This window comes from Danio rerio, chromosome 8 (assembly GCF_052040795.2).
Source record: "Danio rerio strain M-AB ecotype USA chromosome 8, GRCz13ab, whole genome shotgun sequence".
Lineage (NCBI taxonomy): Eukaryota > Metazoa > Chordata > Actinopteri > Cypriniformes > Danionidae > Danio > Danio rerio.
This window is the reverse complement of record NC_141028.1, coordinates 24,087,501-24,110,721: the sequence shown is the minus strand read 5'-3', so window position 1 is coordinate 24,110,721 and position 23,221 is coordinate 24,087,501. Positions and strand designations below refer to the sequence as shown.

At 35.6% G+C, this 23,221-nt stretch overlaps 1 protein-coding gene and 1 long non-coding RNA gene across 9 annotated transcripts in view; both read left to right on the top strand.

The window, feature by feature from the left end:
- nphp4 (nephronophthisis 4) overlaps nt 1–23,221 on the top strand; it is a 284,225-nt gene that overhangs the window by 137,291 nt on the left and 123,713 nt on the right. The gene's annotated exons all lie outside the window — the stretch shown is intronic.
- On the top strand, nt 6,771–9,757 carry LOC147842639 (uncharacterized). The gene is made up of 5 exons (XR_015497867.2): nt 6,771–7,451; nt 8,366–8,493; nt 8,674–8,749; nt 9,075–9,117; nt 9,215–9,757. It is a non-coding gene; the product is annotated as an uncharacterized LOC147842639 (long non-coding RNA).

Here is a 23,221-nt window from a genome sequence, read left to right as displayed (position 1 = left end):
ATTAGTGAATGAAATGCTGAAACAGCATTGACATGTAGCATGTGTAGATAAACGGCGCTATCAGAGGACACAGTTCATTCCCTGCTGAGAAACTTCACTGTAGTGTACTTTAGATGAGAGAGAGAGAGAGAGAGAGAAAGAGAGAGAGAGAGAGAGAGAGAGATTGAGTGTAAGACTGACAGAGAGAGGGAGAGAGAGAAAGTGAGAGGGAGAAATATGAACTGCTCACTTGGCATGATCTGGTTTGACTCAGCACAAAGGGACTTGTAGTGCTAAATCTTGAACACAGAGAATCTCAATCACCCAAACCTCTGACCTAAAAACACAATCTACATAATCTGTCTTTCTGCATTACTCTGATCAATATTTTTGTTCTTTGCTAACCCATATATAAAATTCCCTCTCTAAACAAGGAACTCTCATCAAAATCATCAGCTGATTGCTCTGAATGGTCATTTTAGTAGTCATTTTTTATATTTAGAGGAAGCTTGGGGCTGTAACAGTTATGGTGTTTTCACTAATAGTTATATGAATGTGATTATTATTTAAGTACTTGTTTACAGTGGATTTTGACACTTTTTACGGTATACAGTTTGTTATTATTTTGAGTAAATACCTATTTATTTTTTAATTGGTATTTATTTAGTTTAAAATATCTCAAAAGCAAAAGATCATGATCCGATTAGTTAATTAAAGCTAAAAAATATATAATAACATAGTGGCATATATTATATTATATTATATTATATTATATTATATTATATTATATTATATTATATTATATTATATTATATTATATTATTCATTTTCTTTTTAGCTTAGTCCCTTTATTAATCTGGGGTCGCCACAGTGGAATGAACTGCCGACTTATCCACTACGTTTTTACATAGCGGATGCCCTTCCAGCCGCGACCCATCACTGGGAAACATCCATACACACTCATTTACACACATACCTTACGGACAATTTAGCTCACCCAATTCACCCATACCACGTCAATGGACTTGTGGGGGAAAGCGGAGCACCCCGTGGAAGCCCACGTGAACACGGGGAGAACATGCAAACTCCACACAGAAATGTCAACTGATCCAGCTGAGACTTGAACCAGCGACCTTCTTGCTGTGAGGTGATCGTGCTACCCAGTGCGCCACCGTGATGCCCCTATATTATATTATATTATATTATATTATATTATATTATATTATATTATATTATATTATATTATATTATATTATATTATATTATATTATATGTGTTTTACAAAGCGGATGCCCTTTCAGCAGCAAACACGTATTGAGAAATACACATACACCATGTACACACATAGAGTTGAAGGCAGAATTATTAGCCCCCTGTTACTTTTTCCCCCAATTTCTGTTTAATGGAGAGAATATTTTTTTCAACACATATTTAAACATAATAGTTTTAATATTTTATTTCTAATAACTGATTTATTTTATCTTTGCCATGATGACAATAAATAATATTTTACTAGATTTTTTAAAGACACTTCTATACAGCTTACAGTGACAATTAAAGGCTTAACTAGGTTAATTAGGTTAACTAGGCAGGTTAGGGTAATTAGGCAAGTTATTGTATAATGATGGTTTGTTCTGTAGACAGTTGAAAAAAATGCTTAAAGGGGCTTATAATTTTCACCTTAAAATAGTAAAAAAAATGTTTTAACTACTATTATTCTAGTCAAAATAAAACAAATAAGACTTTCTCCAGAAGAAAAAAATATTATCAGACATACTGTGAACATTTCCTTGCCCTGTCAAACATAATTTGGGAAATATTTAAGAAAGAAAAAAAAAATCAAAGGGGGACTAATAATTCTGACTTCAACTATATCTACACACACAGTAATTCACAAACAAACTCATACACTTAGACAATTAAGTTAATTAAATTCACTTTTACCATGTCGTTGAACTGTGGGAGAAACCAGAGCATTCAGAGGAAACCCACGCAAACATGCGGAGAACATGCAAACTCCATAAATAAATGCCAATTGACTCAGCAGGGGCTCGAACCAGTGGCCTTCTTGCCGTAAGGTGACAATGCTAACCTCTAAACTACGTGCCACCTTTAATTTAATTTAATTTAATTTAATTTAATTTTATTTTATTTTATTTTATTTTATTTCATTTTATTTTATTTTATAAGAGAAAACAAACATAATTTAAAACAAGTATTTTGTGTAACAGCTTTTCTTTATTTGGTTTAGATGCTTTCTGAAAATTCACACAAAATTTATTTTTGCTTGTTGTTTAAACTACTGATTTAAAATAAGCTGGTTCAACTTAATATTTTGATGTTTAATCCACTTAAATTTACAAACAGTTAAATTAAGTTACTTGATTTGTTAAGGCAACATGAAGGAATTGTGTGGAACCCAGCATTGTTTACAATGTTGTTTGGTTTCAATCTTCATTTCAGCTTGCACAATAATCACGGTTATCTCAAAAAATCAGAGTCAGGCAATAATTTAGTAATCACGACAGCCTCAGTGCAAGCTTTTGTCTCAGTCATTTCTATAAAATTTTCATATTCTGCTTTCTATCTTTTTCCTTTTTTGCTCTGCATGCCGTTCTTCGCTTGAGTTGTAGCTGTACAAGACTGACAGCAGATCCCCTGCACAGATAGCTCTAATACTGGTCTGTCAACACCAATTTTCCATCGAGGCAGCTCCAACAAGCCCCGTGTTCATTCTGAAACGCTGCTTTTAACGTTTCTGGATCAGCCTCTGTCAGTTAAGCTGCGCTAATGTAATAAAGCGTTGCGTGATGCAGAAGGACAGGCCAGCTTCCGGGCGATGTGGGGGTTTTGTAGCCGATCCGCCGCTAGCTGTGACTCATGGATAATGGAGAATGAGCCAGAGACTGAAACTTTTCCTGCTCCTGTCCGGCGGCCAGTAGATAATTTGTGTTACAGCAGCTTTCATGCGAAGACACTGACGCTGGCGTGAAAAAAAAGCCTTCTCCTCTGAGGCCTGGAGGAAGGCTGAGCAGAGCCGGCCACATAATTGTGATTTGTAGTAACAAATGCAATAGTAACGGGTCTTAACACGCTCGCGGACACACTAATGCTTTCTGCTGCAATCCTGAGAGAGTAGCGATGACCTGCAGTGGATTATCGGACAATTATTGACCTCTTGCTCACATAAAATTCTTGTAAGGGTTTTCATTGCGAAAATACACTCAAAATATTTAGGTCTAACAAATAATATTTATTTTGATTGCAAATATCAAAATAATTTTTGGATTAAATACTTTTAACATGATTGAACTAATAAACTTTGTGATTTGATTTTTGTTAGTTAAAAATAAATGAAACAAATAAGAAGATTTATGTAATAATATCAATAAATTTAATGTGTTTTTAATTCTTCATATTAATTTTAAAGCATATTGGATTTAATCTATTGCGTGAAGTATAGAGCTGTGTCAAGTTTGTCCCCTGAATATTAAGTAAATCAATTTAACTAATTGGATCTGGCTTTTTATACAGCTAGATGCATTTAGATTCATAGTTTTAACCTGACTAAATCTAATAGTATTCAATTTGAGCAAATTTAGACTGATTCTAAGGGATCTGACAGCATACATTTTAAAAAAACTGACAAATCAAATCCAATCTAAATATTACAAACAGTTATTGATAAACTTCATTGTGTTTTTTCAGTGTAGTATAAGTAAATGGAAAACATATTTCATGGAAAAAATAACAGCATAATTTTTCATGCCTGATTCTGGTTGCTGCTTTTACACAAAAGAATTTCATTTTCATAAATGGAGATTTATGCATGATCTGAAAGTTGAATTAATAAGCTTTTCATTTATTTATTAGGGCAATCTATTTTCTATATCTATTTTCAGGACAATATTTGCCCGAAACACAATTTAAAACAAAATCTGATATCTGAGGGTTTAGAAAAATCACCTTTAAAATTGATCAAATTACCTTCTCACCAATCCACATCACTAAAAAATTTTTTAGTTTTGATATATTTACAGTGGAAAATTTACAAAGCATCTTTTTTGAAACTTGACCATTATTTAATATTCTAATGATCGTTGGTATAAATAAAAAATCTATAATGTTAATGGTCTATGTTTATTAGGGTTAGTACATACAAAGCCGATAACAAACAGCTAGCACCAATGAAACCCAACTAAGTTGTCACTTAGCGTTGGCTCATGTCTGGTTCAATCTGGACCAAAAACAAAACAAAAGGATTAAGCGGACTGATTGAAGCGAATGTGTTCTGAGCAAGGGGGACAGTATTTGTTTTTTCATCTAGATCAGGAAACCCGAACTTCCTACATGCTCATGCAAAGCATAAACAAAGCAGCATTCAGTTCTATTATCACAATAATTGTCATTCAACATGAAGAGTTTTTCTCCTGCAAATTTGTATGGTGATCTAATAATCCATGTTGTTTGCAAATATTTGAGAAATGTATCAAAATTACAACCGGCCACTTTGTGTTCCTTCATGACCTACTGTAAATTGTTTACTTGCTACGTCACTTCACTGTCACAGTCACGCTCTGATTCTTTGCTGAATAACCAATAAGAGTGCCCACTTTAGCTGATAGCCTGACAATGATTCTACATCTTGAATTGGGCCCACGAACTCTGATGTTAACCTGACAAGAGGCAACTTTTGGACCAAACCAACTAACCAAACTGACACTGACTGATGGACCAAACAAAGCCTAAAAGCTGACCGTTGGTTTGGTGTGCCCTGGCTCTTAGTGTTTATTTTCTTTATTACAGGCTGAAATGTCTGCCATGATGTAAAACCAGAGGCAGTCATTTCCTTTAGTCCAACATTCCAAAGAAAGATGTACACATTTTAGCATGTTTTTGAGTTACATTAGATTGTATGAGTTTAATGTAAAGAACAAACAAAAAGTTTTTACTTTGTGAAAACATGTTCTGAAGACAGTGGGTTTCCCTCATACATATTTTTATTAAAAACTCCCAAATATAGATTTTCTTTCAATGTTGTTTGCATCACGAACAATAAGTTGCTCTTTTTCTGCCTGCGGGTTTTTCAAATGCTACCAGATAATCCAAACGTAAGACGAAATCAACAGATGCACAAGTATTGAATGAAGCCTATGTATAGTGCATAAAGAATAGATGTTTACACTACCTTTACATGGAGATTTACATGGCTGCTCGCCCATTCCCGCAGCGTCTGTGCTGCCGGGTCCTATTTTGTCTGTTGGTACATCTGTGCTCCGTCTTCAACGCCTCTCGCCTCTGATAGCAATTCATAAACCAACTTCAATAATTCCAAATGTTTACAATGCAGTTTGTGTATAAAAAATGCTTGCAGATTTTCAGGGCAAAAAAAGGATGATTTTGATTTATGGCTGGTCACCCTGTGCATCAGCATGTGGATTTGGATTGTTAGTTACAGACATTGGGTAAAGGCCAATTGAGGGTAAGTGAAGGCCGATTTACTTCAGCAGGCCAAAATGAAGTTTTGCTCTGGCTGATAAACAACTGAAACTATCATGGCGGTTGAATAGTATGTAAATGTAGCTTAGAGATTCTGCCTTTGACATCTAAATTAGAAAAATATTATCATTTGCTTTGCATTGTTCTATAAAGTCTCTCAAAAAGTTTGTAATCAGATCAACAACAACAAAACAATATCAAACAAAAAATTTAATTTAAATTTCCTGAAGAGATATGATATGTTATATTTCATGATCGGATAAAGTTTCGGATTTTATTCACTTCTACTGTAAACAATGAAAATTTACTTCTGAATGTAAAACAATAGCATAGTTCAGACCACAGCTATGATGATAAAGATGTAGATAAACAATATCAATGAAATCACTTTGAAAACTATTTTTCCCAGCAAATAAATAATAAAACACGCATAGCCAGTCAGAATCCATTGAAATATACAAGTATAAAAGACATATTATATTGTGGAGAAGCTCTGCTTGATGTCTCTTCAAAATTATTTTATCTTATTTTAATAATTATCTTGCAAACAATTGGTCATACCATAAAAAATAATAATAAAATATACATAGAAGTTATGCTAGCCAGACTGGCAAATTGAAGTGGAAAAATAAAAGTGCTTCAGTATCTATTGCTAGTTTTAGTTTCTTTGTGTTTTATACTTTGAAAATGCTGGGGAGATGGTTGTTTGTTTATTTATTTAATTCATTTCACTACTGGACCTTTTGCAATCACTAAATTCACTGTTTGATTGGACTGATTACAAGAGCTGGACTCACTGGTCAGATGTGATAGTAGCACACTGAGCACACCTGCTGGTTATAAGGGGGTGATGCCAAGATGTAAGCGTTAATAAAAATGAACAGATTATTATCTTTCTTCAGTGTGGATGCAAATATTTTTATCATTATAATTATCATACTTCATATAAACAAGCCTTTAATCAGTGTAATAAATACTATTCCATATTGTGTGAAAACAAACCTTATAAGTGCTTATAAGATGCTGGTGTGATACAAAACTTAATATCTGGTTCTTGCTCATCAAGCCAGCATGACCAAATTTGAATGCTGTAAAGACTGTATGTTGTTCAATGAAAGAGTTTTCATTTTTGTGTAATATAACCCTTTAATACACTGAAAAAATGTATTAATTGGATTTACTAGTTTAAGGTAACTGGTTGTTTGTTTAAATTCAGCCTTATTTTACGTTGTGCTACCTTAAAAAATGAGTAAATCCAATGAGTATTTTTTTTCAGTGTACACAGCAAATTCATCAGAGTTAAATTCTCGGTGTTGAAGCATTTGAGAGTAAAGTGTTGACGTTAAAGAGTTAGATTTTGATAAATGAATATAATAAGAGTTAGAATTGATTTTATTCAGTGCGAAATCAAGGAGTTATCTTTTCAACACTTGGTGGTGTTATTTCCAACATCCGGGAATTCATGCAGCCCCAGTCACTGAAGAATTTTCCAGACGCCATTTTCCATCTGAGGTTTAGAACAGCAACTGGTGAGTCAAACTACCTAAATGTTGGTATTTTACTGACTTTCTTTAAGGAAATACAGTTGTAAACATGTTGTTAAATTAATAACTTTAGAATGGAGTGACAATTTTAAACTTCTGCGGTTCATTCATGGTCGTTTGTGTATCTAGCTTAACTGCATTACTATTGACTTCTTTTCAAGAATGTTTTTATATATGCTCACGCATACATAGTGCATAAAAACATCAAATGTACATGTTCAACACATTTCTGTCACGCTTAATGCCATTTTGTGCGTTGTTACCCATCTGTAAAATAAAATCGACACTTCTCCTTTAATTCCAAGCAAACTAGCGAGGGAATCCCCGGACTCCGAGCCGCCTAGCCTAACTTAACGTTACTCTGCCCGGATGGTAACAGCAACACAGGACGGTTTCAATAAGCTCTGGAGAGTTTCTAAAACATATCTGGTGAGTAAATGAACATATGCTTACTTGTAAAAGGCTTCCTGACTAAAACATATGATTGTTTGTTATTCGTGTATGTTAATTTGGTTATTTTAAACACCGCGGCCCTTTTAAACTGGTTCATTCGTGGCCGTCCATATACCGTTAGTCCATAAACTCGCGTGATAACGTACGCTTGAATTATATTAAGTGTTGACAACCATTAAAGTCGGAATGTTAACATTAATGTCTTTAAATGACCGCGTTTGCACTCAGACATTTAACGTTACAGAAGTCTCCCGGAAGTTGCGGGACTAACGTTAACGTTATCTCGCAAATGCACAGAGATTCCCAGATGCCCAAGTAGATGCCCGCAAATGAATGATAATCTCCCGGAAATCGCGCGTCTCCCGCCCGGTCATTAAACACTTTGCACACCCCTCTCCACCGCATCCCTCCCAGCTCTTCAGGTACGTCGTGCGCAAGTCACCCACACCGTTCTTAAGGTACATTGCGCGCAACTCGCCCCACCGCTCTTCAGGTACTCATCTCTCCCGCTACCTCCCGCAAATCAACTCTGTATCCCCCCTCGGGATGTCTGACGTTAGTAAGTTAGGCTATTTCTGTAGTCAGGAACATCTTAGTCAAGCTTTTTCTCCCGCATGATATTGTGCTTAAAACTATAGGCTAAACTTAAACTTAAAGACAATTTAGTGCGTTGTAAACAGCCACCTGTCTGTAAAATTAATCAACTGATTCATATTTGAGCAGCCTAATGATGATACAGGTTTGATTTGTAGATTTATTATCAATAATCAACATCTGAATCAAAAGATATCTGAAAAAGTGTAAGGCATACTGTGATGTTCATCTCTCTTTTTTAATCTGAAGGTTATGCATATGTGTTAGATACTAATGTTTTGTTGTTTTTTTAACAGCTACAGTTTTCCATACAATAACACAAGAACCTGTGACAATTGGCTGATTAGAGACGGATGGTGTATTTCCAGAGTTGGTGAAATGACCAAGCACACCTTCTTGGTCATATGTGGTGATAATAATTAAGGTATATTTGAAAAAGTTCTGTATTTGTTTCACAAGCTGAGAGGGTATTAGAGCATTAGAGAATAACAAATGACATGAAGGTGATAAGTTTTGTATTGTGGGTGAACTGCTACTTAAATAATGTTTTGCTCTTTGCTTTGTGCTTTGCACTTTTCCTCTTCTGCTTATCCTAATATTTTAGATTATATTTGGACCTGAAACATCTGCTAGACTCCAGGAAAGGTGGCGTCAATACTGGACCTGAAAGGGCCTAACTGGTAAAGAAACACGCATGCACACACACACACACACACACACACACAAACACACACACACACGCGCACACGCTTACAGAAAACTGTAAGTTTATGAATATTTTTACACCGTGGCCAATATTTTGGGGAAGTCAGCATCACTAAATGATATAAAAGATTTTAAGCTCCTCTAAATTTTGCTCCAAGTGTTGTGTTAAATTCAGGATTCTGGACAGACAGCTGCCTGTTTTTCCAGTTCTAGTCATAGTGGTAAACCTAATTGTTTTTGGAGATCCAACAGTGATATATGTGTTTTTTCTACTTTTCCATATCCTGTCACCTCAACCAGCTGGGAGAGTCAAGTTGTGGATCATCATGAAGATTTTCAAAAGGTGAGTTTAGATTTCTTGAATGTTTTATTTACTTTAAATGTTCTTTTAAATATATCATAGAATTTGATTGCAATTTGTTTTTAAACATTTTTCTTAGTCATGCTGGAGTCTTGAAGAGTTCTTAGATGAGCATCACCCTATATCCGTGCATCAGGAACCACCAGACGAGCGATCAGCAGCTACTACATCGTCATGGATAAAAAGGTCATCCTGTGGCTGGGAAGCACTTCATTCACAGGACATGCTTGATGAGACTTCCTAGCTCCAGTTTGTTTTCACACAAGTTTACAGCATTTGTACCTTCATTTAAACTGCTGTGTTTGATATGGAGGACCAAGGAAATACCAGAAGTGAAAGATTTGCAAGCCAAGTTGTTTAAAATGTAATTTCAGAAGAAAACTATGAGTTCAGAAGAAAACTATGAGTGACGCTATATTGAACTTTTAAATTGCACTGATGAAACATCAAGTTTGGACCAAATGACTGAAACAGCCTTTTTGAGCACTGGTCATACATATTTTGTTGATACTGTCTGTACTAATAAAACATTTAAAGCATATTTGACATTGTTGCATTTTAAAAACTGAATGAATTGTTGAAGTGGTGAATGTTTTCAAATAAAATGTTTTTTATTTTATAATTTACAGTCTATTTGACCTTTTTACCATATTTACACTCAAGAGAGTTAAATAAAATAAATATATTACACCAGGCAGTGTTAAATATAGTTACATTTTTTAACTCTGCCCAGAGTTAAAATTAACCCTTACTTCGGTGTCAATGTGCCAACCCTTTTGAAAGTGTTGATTTAACTTTGTTTTGAGTGGACCCCATGAGACACTTTCAAAGTGTTGAAATTAACACCCATAGAGTTGTTTTGGGTTCCCATATTTTGCTGTGTACCACAAACGGCTTTCTTTAAAGCAGTCTGTTGTGCTATGCACTGCATAAAAGTTCTGTGACTTTAATCGAGTGCAGAACTGCACATTTCCACACCGCAATGATGCTTTCTTAACTGGTGTTATTCTTAAATATTCAACTAAACAGGATTAAATGGCATCAGGTTGTTCGCATTGAGGATACCACTGCAAAGATATTTCTACAAAAAAAAAAGATGACTTCATAGTGGGCATATCAGCACCTTATTTATTATTACCAATTTGAAGTGCAAATAAAAGTGCTTCAATTATCCAGTGCTAGTTTCAATTTATTTGTTTCCTCATTTAAAAATGCTGGGGAAATGTATTTATTTTTTTTTTTCATTCCACTTCTACTTACTGCAATCCCTAAATTCACTGTTTAGACTTATCAGACTTATTACAAGAGCTGGATTCACTGGTCATATGTGCTAGTTGCACACTGAGCACACCTGCTGGTTACACGAGGGTAATGTCAAAATATAAATGTTAATTAAAAAATAAACAGATTGCTATTGTTCATCAGTGTGGGTGCAAATATATTTATCGTTATTGTTCTTAGTGTGAATGAGCCTTTAATCACTGAAATAAATAGAAATTGAATTATTCCTCAGGTAAAAACAAACTCCTAAGTGCTTGTAAGATGCTGAATCTCATTGGTTCTTGCTCATCAAGCAAGCATGACCACATTCGAATGCTGTAACTGATCAATGAAAGAGGTTTCATTTGGGTTTGATATAACCCTTCCATTCTCTGAAAAAAATATGCATTGGATTTGCTATTTTTTTCAGGTAACTGGTTGTTTGTTTGTTTGTTTGTTTAAATTCAGTCTTATTTTACCTTTTGCTACCTTAAAAAATAGTAAATCCAATGAGAATTTTTTTTTAGTGTAGTGGCTAACTTTAAAGCAGTCTGTTGTGTTATGCACTGTACTGTATAAATGTGCTGTGACTTCAATAGAGTGCAGAACTGCAAACTTCCACACAGGGATGATGCTTTCTTAACTGATGTTTTAAGTATTGAACATACTTACATATTCATCTAAACAGGATTAGAGGCATCGAGTTGTTTGCAACGAAGATACCACTGCTAAGATAATTCTATCAACAAAAAAGATGACTTCATTGTGAGCATATCAGCACTTTAAGCAGCTGAATTATCTGTTTAACCTGCTTGGCATTTGTAAAAGACTCTTGGAAAAGAACAATGGAGGAGTGTGAAGTGCTTAGAGATTAGCCTTCAGTGCAGTTCTCACCATACAGCATGAAGACCGACTGGAATTGGGGTTTGAGCTCACCTGGAGAGTTTTACAAGGATAATGATCCATTTCTGATTTGACAGCGATTTCACAGCATTTTATTATCAGATGAGCGCCGCGGAGGAGTATGTTCAGTCTGAGCAAAAATAAATGTTTTGATTTAGGCCTGAAAAAGAGCACATAGCTGAACAAAGCACTTCAAAATCAAATAGACCACAACGATTATGTGGGTTGTAACATGCAGAGGCGGACGCAATGATTTTCAAAAAAGAAAACAGCTCTTTGAAAGCATTTGAGAATTCATATTGATACATATTGAGCATGGATATGTTTTCAAACAGCCCTTTAATCTAAATAAAGTGTGATGGATCTGCTGCAGAGAAAAACCAGAGACTGACCAGTGACCTACCTTGGGTCAAGGAGGTCTGTAATACCTGAAGAAAGCCATTCGCTGGCTTTCTCATTCATCTCAGCAGAAGGGCTTTTACTGGCTCTGGACCTTATAGAAGCATGTAGTTTAAAATCTGATGTCTTCGCTCATGAACTCAATTGTTTTTGAGCCAAGCACATTTTGTTCTTTCTGTGAATTACTTTGTACTTTAACTTTTGGCAAAATTTCATGTGGTGACTTGATTTAATGAAAGCAAACGGGGGAAAAAAAACAAAAAAAAAAAAAACAGAATGGAACGTCACCATTTTTATGATACCCAAACATTTTTAAAATGAATAAAGAAATGATCAATTGTGCTAATTTGTGTGAATTTTATGTTTGAATTTTTAATGCTGTGGGATTAATTCAACTGAGCAATATATATTTAAAAAAAAAATTTAATTAACTAATTATCATACTATAGTGTAAATGCACCTGAGATAATTTTAATAAACAATGACGTGATATGATAATTGTGACTTATATTTTGAATTAATTTCAATTGTAATGTAAAATGATACTTTTTGTATATTGTATGTTACTGCATCAAACAAATCCACAACCTAGTTTAAAATAAATAAATCAATGAATAATAATTGCATTTTGCACTAATATATTGTAAATATGTTTTTGTATTATTTTACAATAGTTTAAATGATTACATATGCTTCCAGTTTTTGGAACTAACAAACTATATACATTTGATTAATGATTATTTTGAAATGAAAAATTGATTAATTGATTGTTTGATTGACAGCTGCATATTAACATGTTTCCAAATTAATGCATATAATCATATCAACAAGACAGGACATGCGCAAAGCAACTGGGATTAAAAGGTCTGTTCAGCTCTCTGTGATCATCAATCATTATCAAATGTGATCAAGCATGAATTTTACTAGTTTAAAACATTTTTAAAACAGTGCACGTTTGTAAAAAAGTTAAACATGGTAAAATCACTTGTAATTCATCACCACAGCCGCATGTCAGTACAATTATAAAACAGAATGCTTTAATCCCAGTTTGTGGACTTCAAATCAGGTTTATTTTGTACATTAACAGGACAGATATCCATAAAGCAGTGGAAATTAATATGCAATTATCTCACATTTATGTGTATAATCAGTGCAAAGTTAAACATACGCCCTACGTGTGTGTGTCTGCTGTGTGTGACTCATCGTTGCAGAAAGGCTTGAATAAACTCCACAACAAATACATCAAACAATCATTGATTAAACATTCTTACTGTAGTATTTCTCGCAAATGTTACATAAGGTCTGCTTCCATCATGTCTGTCACTGTGCTGTTTATCTGACGCAGCATGCGATGGAGACACACTCAGGAAGACACAGGCAACAAAAACAGCTACAATGTGCTCAGAGCTGAAAATCCCACTATACAAAAATGCATGATAAATTGTCTGATGGGTGTACTTTAACTATAAAGACACATTCTGGAGACACAAACGACTTATCTTAAATCTTAAAGGGCACCTATTTTACTCCTTTTTAAGTAGATTGAACCTAAAACAATTTAAGTTTCCACAAAAAAATAGGTTTCAGCTCATTTTAAATATGAATAAGCAGCAAAATTCTTTTTTTTTTTTTTGCGTTTACTAATTATTATTCCTTGTATATGTGTCATCGTGTATGTATTTATGTATTATTTAAATGTCATAAATTAAAAATAATGTTTTACATTATATCTAAATTCAAAAAGAAAATTCAAATTCAAAAAGAAACAAGTTTTTTGGCCTTAAATGTAGCAACATATTTTACCAAACCAATAGTACCGATATGGCAGCTGTCAGCAGAGGCTATCCGGTTCAAGTTACCCGTTCAAACCTTGAACCGTTGCTGTGGGTAAGTTAATGTTCCATATCACACAATTCTAGATTAAGAGCTTAACCAGCACTCTAAGCGAAGCCAAGCTACTGGAGCAGAAATCGATGGAGCTCCTACAATTGATTTACCACTAACATTCAGCTCTTTTACAACAGCACTGCTACATGCTTTGGTAAGTAGCATGATTTATTTTCGCAGCTGCACCTTGCTGATTAAATTTCAGCCTCCATGAAGATACGTCTCCTGTTAGCGAGTGTGACTTGCATGAAACTCTGAGCCTAAGAGCTTGGTGAAGCTCTATTACCCTTACATTTTGCATCGAGTAAATTGTGGCCAACTTCCTGCTCACGTGGCGTATAAATTATGCAGCGGCGCACTTGCAGACCCATATCAGTTCAGATTTATGCATATTCCTTCATATCCGTAGCAAAACAGAAACAAACAGCACTTTTTAAAGGAATGACGATGTTGTTTTAATTGGGATCAAGTCATATGCACTTTTTTATGTGCTTTTTCTCTCTGTTCGTTCAGGTCCTCATTAAGGCCTTATTTCCTTCAGGCTGTCTCAGTCACGCGGAAAAAAAGTATGAATGCTGAGCAGTTTTACTTATTTATACATTTTCCTTTTATTTGTATTTCTCCTATTCTGTGGGAAATGCCACACAAATGTTAATTAAATGTTAATCAAACATCACACAGTAAGAGAGCCCGTGTCTTTGCCATTGTGCGGCTATATTTAGCAGTACAGAGAGGTCAGTCTACGACGGGTCTGATGCCTTCGCTCTGGGGGTTTGCATGGGAGAAACAATGGTTGACTAATTAGTATGAATGTCAATTTCTCCCACTGAGAAGTTCATAAATCTCCTGGCCAGCCTACCGGGAGCTCACCCTGTCACATTGAGCCTCACTTTCCAGACCTCTCTTGTGCATCTGCCCGCATTGATCCCATCACCAGATTCTGAGCGTGCGGGAGCATGAAGTAGAGGCTCCCGGGAAGTGCTTTAAGGTGAAAAGTAAATCGAGGTGAGCTGAAGCAATGGTACGCAAGAGGTTTGCCTTAAGGACTTTATCAACTGCATATATGTTGGCTACATACTGTATGTATGTGTATTCATGTCTATATACTTGTAGTAGTGCCGTTGTTATCAAGGATATCAAATGTTTGGGGTGTCAGAACGATTTTCAACCCAGGCTTATTCTGATTAAGTGCCAAATATGTCCCAGAAGCAATTTTGTTTTTGCAGCTTTTGTTTTTACGAATCCAGCCGAAGGTGCTGTTTACACTTTTTCAGATCTTAAATTTCTCTCGCGAGTGCCATTCGCGCCTGCTCTTCTCACGTGAATCCACCACAAGCGGCTGTCGACTAACCGACTGACCGACGGATCCCCTTACCTACCCCCTTGCCTAAACACAAGATAGTGTTTTAAAAAGCAACGACTTATTAGCGCCCTCCCACTTCTCCAAAGCCAAACTGACAATGTTTTGAAAAGCAATCCAGAAAAAGAAAAAACTTCGCGGTAGCCTGACTTTTGTCACATTTTCCGATTTTACCACATTCTCACCATGTTATTCACTTGTTTGTTTTATTTTTGGCTTTTGTTTTTGTCTTATCTGCTTTTTGGACCTGTTCTTCGCCGAACCCCGTTGTCACGCTTAATTTCGCTCTGCGTCTTAAGTCCGCAGACTTATGCGGTGAGCTACTAAACAAACTGGTGATAGCGGGAAAGCTGTCCACAAAGAGGTAAGTATCAGCTGGTAAGTGTGAAAAGGAACTATGTCATAACGCCCGCAGCGTTCAATTTAAAGATGAAATGCAGCCATACATACTTCTGGCTACGTAATTCCCAAGCTCCTGTTTATAGGGCTATGCTTTCCAAATGAGCCTATGTTTGTCGAGTTTTAGCGTCTTCAAGACCATAATGCAACAAAAGCAGTAATATTGTAACATGCTGTTGTATTGTTAAATGAGTGTTTTCTGTAATTTTTTTTTTACAGAATTTATCAATTTATTATATTTTATGAAGCCATTACTAAAGTTTCAAAAAAAAAAAAAAAAAAACAGTGTTCCATCACTCCGATAACTTAAAGGGATAGTTCACCCAAAATTGAAAATTGTCATAATTTACTCAACCATTACATGATCCAAACTCGTTTGAATCTCTTGTTTCTTAAAAGCAGAAAAGGTGAATCTATTTTTTTCTGAAGAGAAGAAAACAAGATATATCAAAAAAGCCATACATCTGTAAACTACGAATGTTAGTACAGAAATTGATTTTTTCTTTAAATATCTTCTTTAGTGTTCAACAAAATAAAGAACTTAGAAATTCTTGGATCCTCTTGAGGGTAAGACAATAGTGACAAAATGTTAATTGATCTAATTAATCTCTTTAAAGTATAACTTTTGATATTAGTGTTAATATTTAGTGTCACTTTTGATAAATTGAATGTGTTCTTGCTGAATAAAAGTGTCAGTTTCTAAAATAATAATAATAATAAAAGCTTGTACTGACGCACAACTAATTCTGACTTTAATGTTCCTTCTATACTTCCAATAAACAGTGGTTTTTCCACATGTGTTTCTCTTAGTCTCATTGGTTCTATCTGTTTACTTCTCGTTCTTTACATCGCCTCCCTTCTTCTCTTTTCTTTATATTCTTTTCTTTACCTCTCTCTAGACCTCACCTAATTTGAGTTCTTTAAACTTCAGAGCTTGGCACTTCACTCTACATCTGTTGGAATAAGAGTGAGGAAAACCTCACTGTTGGTTGTATTTCAAAACAACAAGGATGGAAAGGTCTAAATTTAGCTTTTTTTCTTATAGGCTAATTCATATTCATATTTTGTTGTAGGTCTGAGTTCTTTTGATGTTTTTGTTGGAGTTGTATGAAAGCAGTCCATCCTAATTTGCATAGGTTCATTAAGTAGTTTATAAACCATTCAAATGTTTGGGGTTAATACTTTTTTATATTAGTCTCTAATGCTCAAGTTAGCTGCATTTGTTTTAAATTGATATGTTTTGAATTATATTTTTTCATTACCTTTACCATTACCCTACCAAAGTGGAACACGCAGCAGTAATTATTTGACATGATCACATGATTTAGATCATTGTCATTATCCTTCAGAAATAATTCTGTTATACTGGTCTGTTTCTCAAGGAACATTTCTAGTCATCATTTATGATATACGAAATCATTTGGGCTGCTTAATACTTCTGCGGAAATCAAATTCTTCTGTTTCAGCAATTCATTGAAATTTACTTGAAAAAGAGTATTTTTTTTTCCTTTTTACTGACCCAAAGCATTTGATTGGTACTGTAATACTGTTTGCAGACTCTAATTCAGAAGCAATAAACCTAATCTGAAAGTAACTTTAAAACATATAGGCCAAAGACCACCCTATAAATTATTCGAATTAGATACATTTACTGTTTGATTCTACTGTATGTCAAGACACACACTCCTCAGATGAGCTGTCTTTGTCTTAGAGTGACTACATGAACAACAATTGGTGCAATACATTACTGCATACTGTACTTTTTATGGCATTTAACACATGAAACAATAAACCATTACCCCAAGTAAATTGAATATTAGGTTTTATTTAGTTTGTTTAGGGTAAAACAGCTCCTACTGTACCCATAGTTATTAGATAATCCTGAGTTTTCTGTCACTGTTGAACAGTGTTCCCCTGAAACATTGAAACTTATGTTTATAAACAATAGCTGCAACTGGAATTGCATGCTAATCATGTATTAAATTAGAATTTGCTTGACAATCTTTAGAAAAGTACAGTACTTTCTGTAAGATTGAGTAGTTCGAATAGAATTCAATTACTTGAATTCTGTCATTGTCATTATCATTACATGATGTCTTTGAGGTCTTAAAAGTATTAAAATGTCTTAAATTTCAAAAACTTTATGCCTTAAAAGTCTTAAATTAACTTAAATATTTTGTTGCAGGTCTTAAATCATGTTAAACAGGCCTTATTTTTTCTATGTCCAAGTAAAGCTACCCAATCGCCATTAATCCATCTCAAAACTTTATACATAAATATTTTTTTATTGCAAAGAGATACAAATCACTACAGCTGTTAGACATGTTTGCAGCAATTTCTCCTTATTAAGTTCCCTGAAATAAAATTAAAGCAACACATCACTTTTCATGATTTTCCATTAAAATTAAAACTATTTACTAAAGTAACTGGGCTATTAGAAAAAATCTTTAGTGTTTAGTGCTGTATACGTATAAAATTTCATTCATTATGGTCTTAAAAGGGTCTTCGGAAGTCTTAAATTTGACTTAAAGAAAGCTGCAGAAACCCTGTTATCACATGACCTACTGGCGTTCACTGCATTTTTAATTTCTCTCACGTGGCCTCATGAGATAGTAAAGTGTCCATTGGATGCACACTTCAGAATCACCAGATGTGGTAGGTAATTCCGGTATTTCTTACATACCTTTTTTATTACAATTAATCCGGACCGACTACTCTGCTTACACACGGTTTTTCACATACTATATAGCAGGGGTCCCCAAACTTGTTCCTGGAGGGCCGGTGTCCTGCAGATTTTAGCTCCAACCCTAATCAAACACACCTGAACAAGCTAATCAAGGTCTTACTATTCTTGAAGCACAAAGGCAAGTGACATTATTTAAAGAGTGTAACACTTGTTATAAGCGATGACTAATATAAATGCATTTGATTTGTCTTCGCGTTCATAAGCTCAATTGAAATCTGTACTGGTAAACATCCTGCTCAATTCTTGCTTCTGATAGAGGTTAGAGGTAGACCAATCAGGACAGACTGGGCCATCTGACCAATCAGAGCAGAGTAGGCTCTTGAAGAGTAGCTACTTAAAAGGAATGAATGTTTGGACAAATCATTTGAGAGTCTTTAAGAATAATGTGAAATAAATTGGTATAAAGAGAAATGTAAGTGTTCAAGCCCCGGCTGGGTCAGTTGGCATTACTGTGTGGATTTGCATTTTCTCCATGTGTTCGTGTGGGTTTCCCCCGGGTGCTCCGGTTTCTCCCACATTTCAAAGACATCTGGTACAGGTGAATTGGTTATGCTAAATTGGCCATGTATGTGTGTGCAGGAGTTTATGGGTGTTTCCCACTGTTGGGTTGCGGCTGGAAGGACATCCGCTGCGTAAAACGTTTGCTGGATAAGTTGGCGGTTCCGCTGTGGCGAGCCCTGATTAATAAAGGGACTAAGTCGAAAAGAAAATGAAGGTTTGAATGAATAAATAAAAATGTGTGTTTTATCCTTTATTGAATGTAAACTTTTTACAGGAGACCTTCATAACTTAATGAAAATGCAGGGCCACTCTAAGAACTGTTCTTTAAAATGGTTCCTCTATGGCTTCACTGCAAATGTAGTGTCTAAATGAAAAATCATCTCACTTGCGATTAATAAGCTATAACAGTGGCTGCTTTTAATCCATAATATAATCACATCTTCTCATTATCTTTGGTGTTACTCTTTCAAAAATGGCTCATCTCTTTTCATTATTTAAAACGAGCTTTCTGAACCGGCTCCCCGGTAAGACCATATGACACATTCATCTCTGTTCCTTGGGAGAGTTTTTAAGCAAAGTTGCCAGACAGTTCTGCGTTAGTGATCCGGGAGTGTGCTGAGCTAAAGACTCGACGCAGCATGTGCAGGGAAGGCCTGGCATCCGCCTCTCGCCATGACGGCGCTGGGAGCCAACAATGCATCGCCTTGTCCCTGCCACCCGCCACATGGCTGAGTCGTCCCTGAGGAATACGCCAGCCAAATGTCTGAGAACACATTTTCATTCATCAGTGTGCTGCTGTCTCTACCGTAGAGGTGGCGGAGGAGTTTCCACATACAGCTGATTTTGCTGTATATTTGTATCAACTTTGGGATTCATTGTTGCTTTGGAGAAATAAACTGGATGAAAATACTGTATGAGGATGGCCAAATCTGATATGTCAGACCTAATTGTGTGTGTGTGTAGTTGTTATTCTTTTTGTAATTCAATCTGCCTCGACATAATCGTTCTGGAGACTTCTTGCCTCTCAAAGGCTCTGCGAATGTCAATTGTATTATTATTTTTGGATTTCTGGAATCTTCCATCGATTCTCTGATGTCCTGTTTTATGAATTATGGATATTCAGCTGTCTGCTGGCTATAAAATCGCCGGCAGCCATCTGTAAAAGATGTTTGATCTTTCACCTTGATTGGTTTATGCATTTAATAAAAAATCCTTATCACTTCCTAATTTGGATTTGGTTAAAATTTTTTGTCATTCCGTCTGCTTATAAACACAAGATTACTTTCTGCCTCTGGCAATTCCCTATTTCTCATAATTGCATTTCAGTGTTGCAAACTTTTGCTTGTTTGCTCTTTAAATTCAGTTTAGCATTTATGTTCTTCAGACGGAGCAGTGGTGTTGTGACTTTGATGTGCAATTCCTGTTATTATGTGCTACAGTGAATCTCATCTGTGGCTGCTTTGATTCCGTTTCTCTTTGATGCTTTCAGATGTACTTTACGACATTGCTTAAAGTGACATGGCAAACGTTTCATTTGTGTTTTGAAGACGGATCTGACATGTAATATAAGCTATGTGAAGACATTCTCAGAATGCATGTTATATGATTTCACTAATAATGCTGCCTTGTGTTCAGTTGATATCTTTCATTTCAGAGACTTAAGAGAAGCTTCTTCTTTGATAACTGTCAAATTAAATGTCCTGAGATGGTCATTTAATATAGTCATTCTTCTTGGTTAGATCATTTAAGTTTAGTCATTTAGCTGACACTTTTGTGTAAAGCTATTTAAAAATGAGGAGGCATTCATGGATTCAGCAACAAGAGCCGATACACACAAGAAGTGTTAATTATACAAAGTAACTGTGCTCAGCGAATTAAGTGCTAGCGTTTATATATATATATATATATATATATATATATATATATATATATATATATATATATATATATTTTTTTTTTTTTTTTTGAAAGAGAACCGTTTTTCTACAGGTGGTTTGTCAACTCCACTAACCTGTGTGAAGCAAACTTTGTAAATGTACAATGAAAAGTAAAAAAAAAAAGTGTCTGCATGGTGCTAATGTCAGATAAAGTGTCAGAAAGAGTGTGTTTTCTACAGGTGGTTTGTCAAGCCCACTCACCTTTGTTAGGCACACTCAGAATTAATAATGTTTTGGGGTTGTGGTGAGGAGGGGGAGAGAAGAAGAGATCTTGGTTTTGTTTAGTTTACAGGGATTTAGTTGATTTTGGAATAGGTGGGTTCGATACATACTTGATACTAGTGAATCCGCAGCTCATGTGGGAAAGGAAAGATCATTCCATCAGCGTAGATCTTGTTTGGACTTTGGTTTCATAAGTCTATATAGCATTCCAGTAATAATGCTTCTTTGCTAATGCTTTCATCAGAATGCTTGTATTTTGAAATACAGTGTCTGTTCTTTAGCTTGTGTAAAAAATTGAAAACATCACAACAATCCTACAGTAGATTCTGCTGGGCTGTTTTATTCAGCTGCTTTACAGCAGGTTCTTGTCTGCTTGCAGCACAGCTCTGACTGAAGTTTTCCTACACGACTGGACTTAAGGATGGATACTTCATTACTATTCCGCCTGCTCGTCCCCTCCCCATCAGTCCTGCTGGCAGTCCCAATGTAGCGTAGCGCGCACCCGCTGACAGTTCTTCACACTGGGCTGCAGCTCACGGCAGTCCTGCACCCCTGCCCAGAGCCACGCTCCAACCTCCACACCACCAGCCACTTTAATAGCTCAGCTTGTTACCGAATCCAGCAGCTATCAATGTGTTTTCAGTACAGGCAGTGATTCTGCCCCACTTTGATTCATTGTGTAGAAGATGAGGGTAAAGGACTTTATGGTGTGTGTTTTATGATCATCGCTGATTTGGGTGCCATGTCATTGCTTTGTTCCAGTCGGGACACATTTGAGTTTTCTGCCATTTCAAATGACGGCTTATGGCTATGGGGTTTGTTCTGAGCAGTGTTGAAATCATATGCAATACCTCTGGTTCTTTTTAAAGCTGGAGTTTTTAAAGGTTTCATCACTGTGCTTTGCAAGCTTTAGATTTGTGTTGGTTGTATGTGACAGCTGTTTGATTGATTTGAATGAATTCTATGTTGTAGGTTGCCGGTTGTGTTTACTCCTTGAAAAGGATAGTTGACCCAAAACTGAAAATTCTATCATTTACTCACCCTTCACTTGTCACAGTTGAGTTTTTTTTTCTATAGTATTGCTTTTTCCTACTGTGAAAGTTAATGCTTACTTGTCCAATCAACTGGTGTGTGGTGTGTGGTTGGGCACAATCCGCTTGTTAAGTGTGACGTCACGCGAAGCGGCTTCCGGGTCCAAGCGCTGTATTCAACTGAATGGGGAGACTCATGAAATGGTAATAATGAACGTTTACAAAGCGATTTAAGGCTTTCGAAAATCACAATCGCAATATATATGTCCATGCCTAATATTCGATGGCCAGAAAGTGATAAATTTTTTTATAAATTGTTACATTTTTGGTATTTGTTATGCAGCAAGCCCAGAGATTGTTGTGTACACTATGATTTTATATAAGATTACTTTAATGTGTGATAGGAATAAAACGTGATCATAAACGCATGATTTCTCCACTCAACTGAATGGCGGCTTGGACCTGGAAACAGTATTATATACGTCACAAACACGTCACCACTTAACAAGCGGATATGGCTGCTGTTGCATCAGCCAAGTTATAATTACGCACACAGTTAGTTTACTTAAAAATTATAGGGCATCAAGTTTGCTCTCTTAATCAGTATGTCAGTTTTAAGGCTATCAATGAGCTATTTTGCTGTAAAACAGTGACAAAATTTGCATTAAGAAAATATAAGCATCCAAAGCTTGCAGTTTGTTTATGGAACAATTCTTTTTTCGTGTCACCTCATATTTCTGACCAATTAAATGCTCTCTGGTATCTGACATGCCTCATCCCCTTCATAATGCTTTACTACAGAACACTATTGGTTATTTTAAAAGGAAAGCTACTCTATGCCCCACCCTGTAATAATGTTTCAGTGGAAACAATGTCAAACATCGAATAAAACTGCACATTTCAAAGCACTTCAAGGGACTTTTAAGTTATCTCGACTTTGCTCATCTTGATGTTATGGCTGTAAATCCATGGCATTTCTTGTTTTCCATCAATAGGCAAGAAAGAGCTCAATTATTATGTTATATAAAAGACATAATTCTAATCAAAGTCATCTCCAGAGAGAGATTCAGCATCAATCTCCTCAAAAGCTCTTTCAGAGCGGGAAACGCTCCAGAATGAAATTGTGTTGACTCCAGTGAGAGGGGAGCTTGGGAGCTGACAAGAAGGATTCGGGGTAAATTATGTAGCAGCGATTATTTCAATCTTCAGACCATGTTAGGTTGAACAAAAGCTGGCGAACTTCAGTTTAAATATCTGAAGCGTTCAAAGGATTATGCATGGATTTGAAGGAACCTTCTCCTTTGAGGAAAACTGACTCTCTGCCGAGTATACACCTTTATGAATAGAGCGCCATTAGAAGGAATGTGTTTCTTGGAGCTGCTGGTGCTTTATTTAGAAATATAGTTGCCAGTTAATATCCCAGCATGTGTTATGCAGCTCT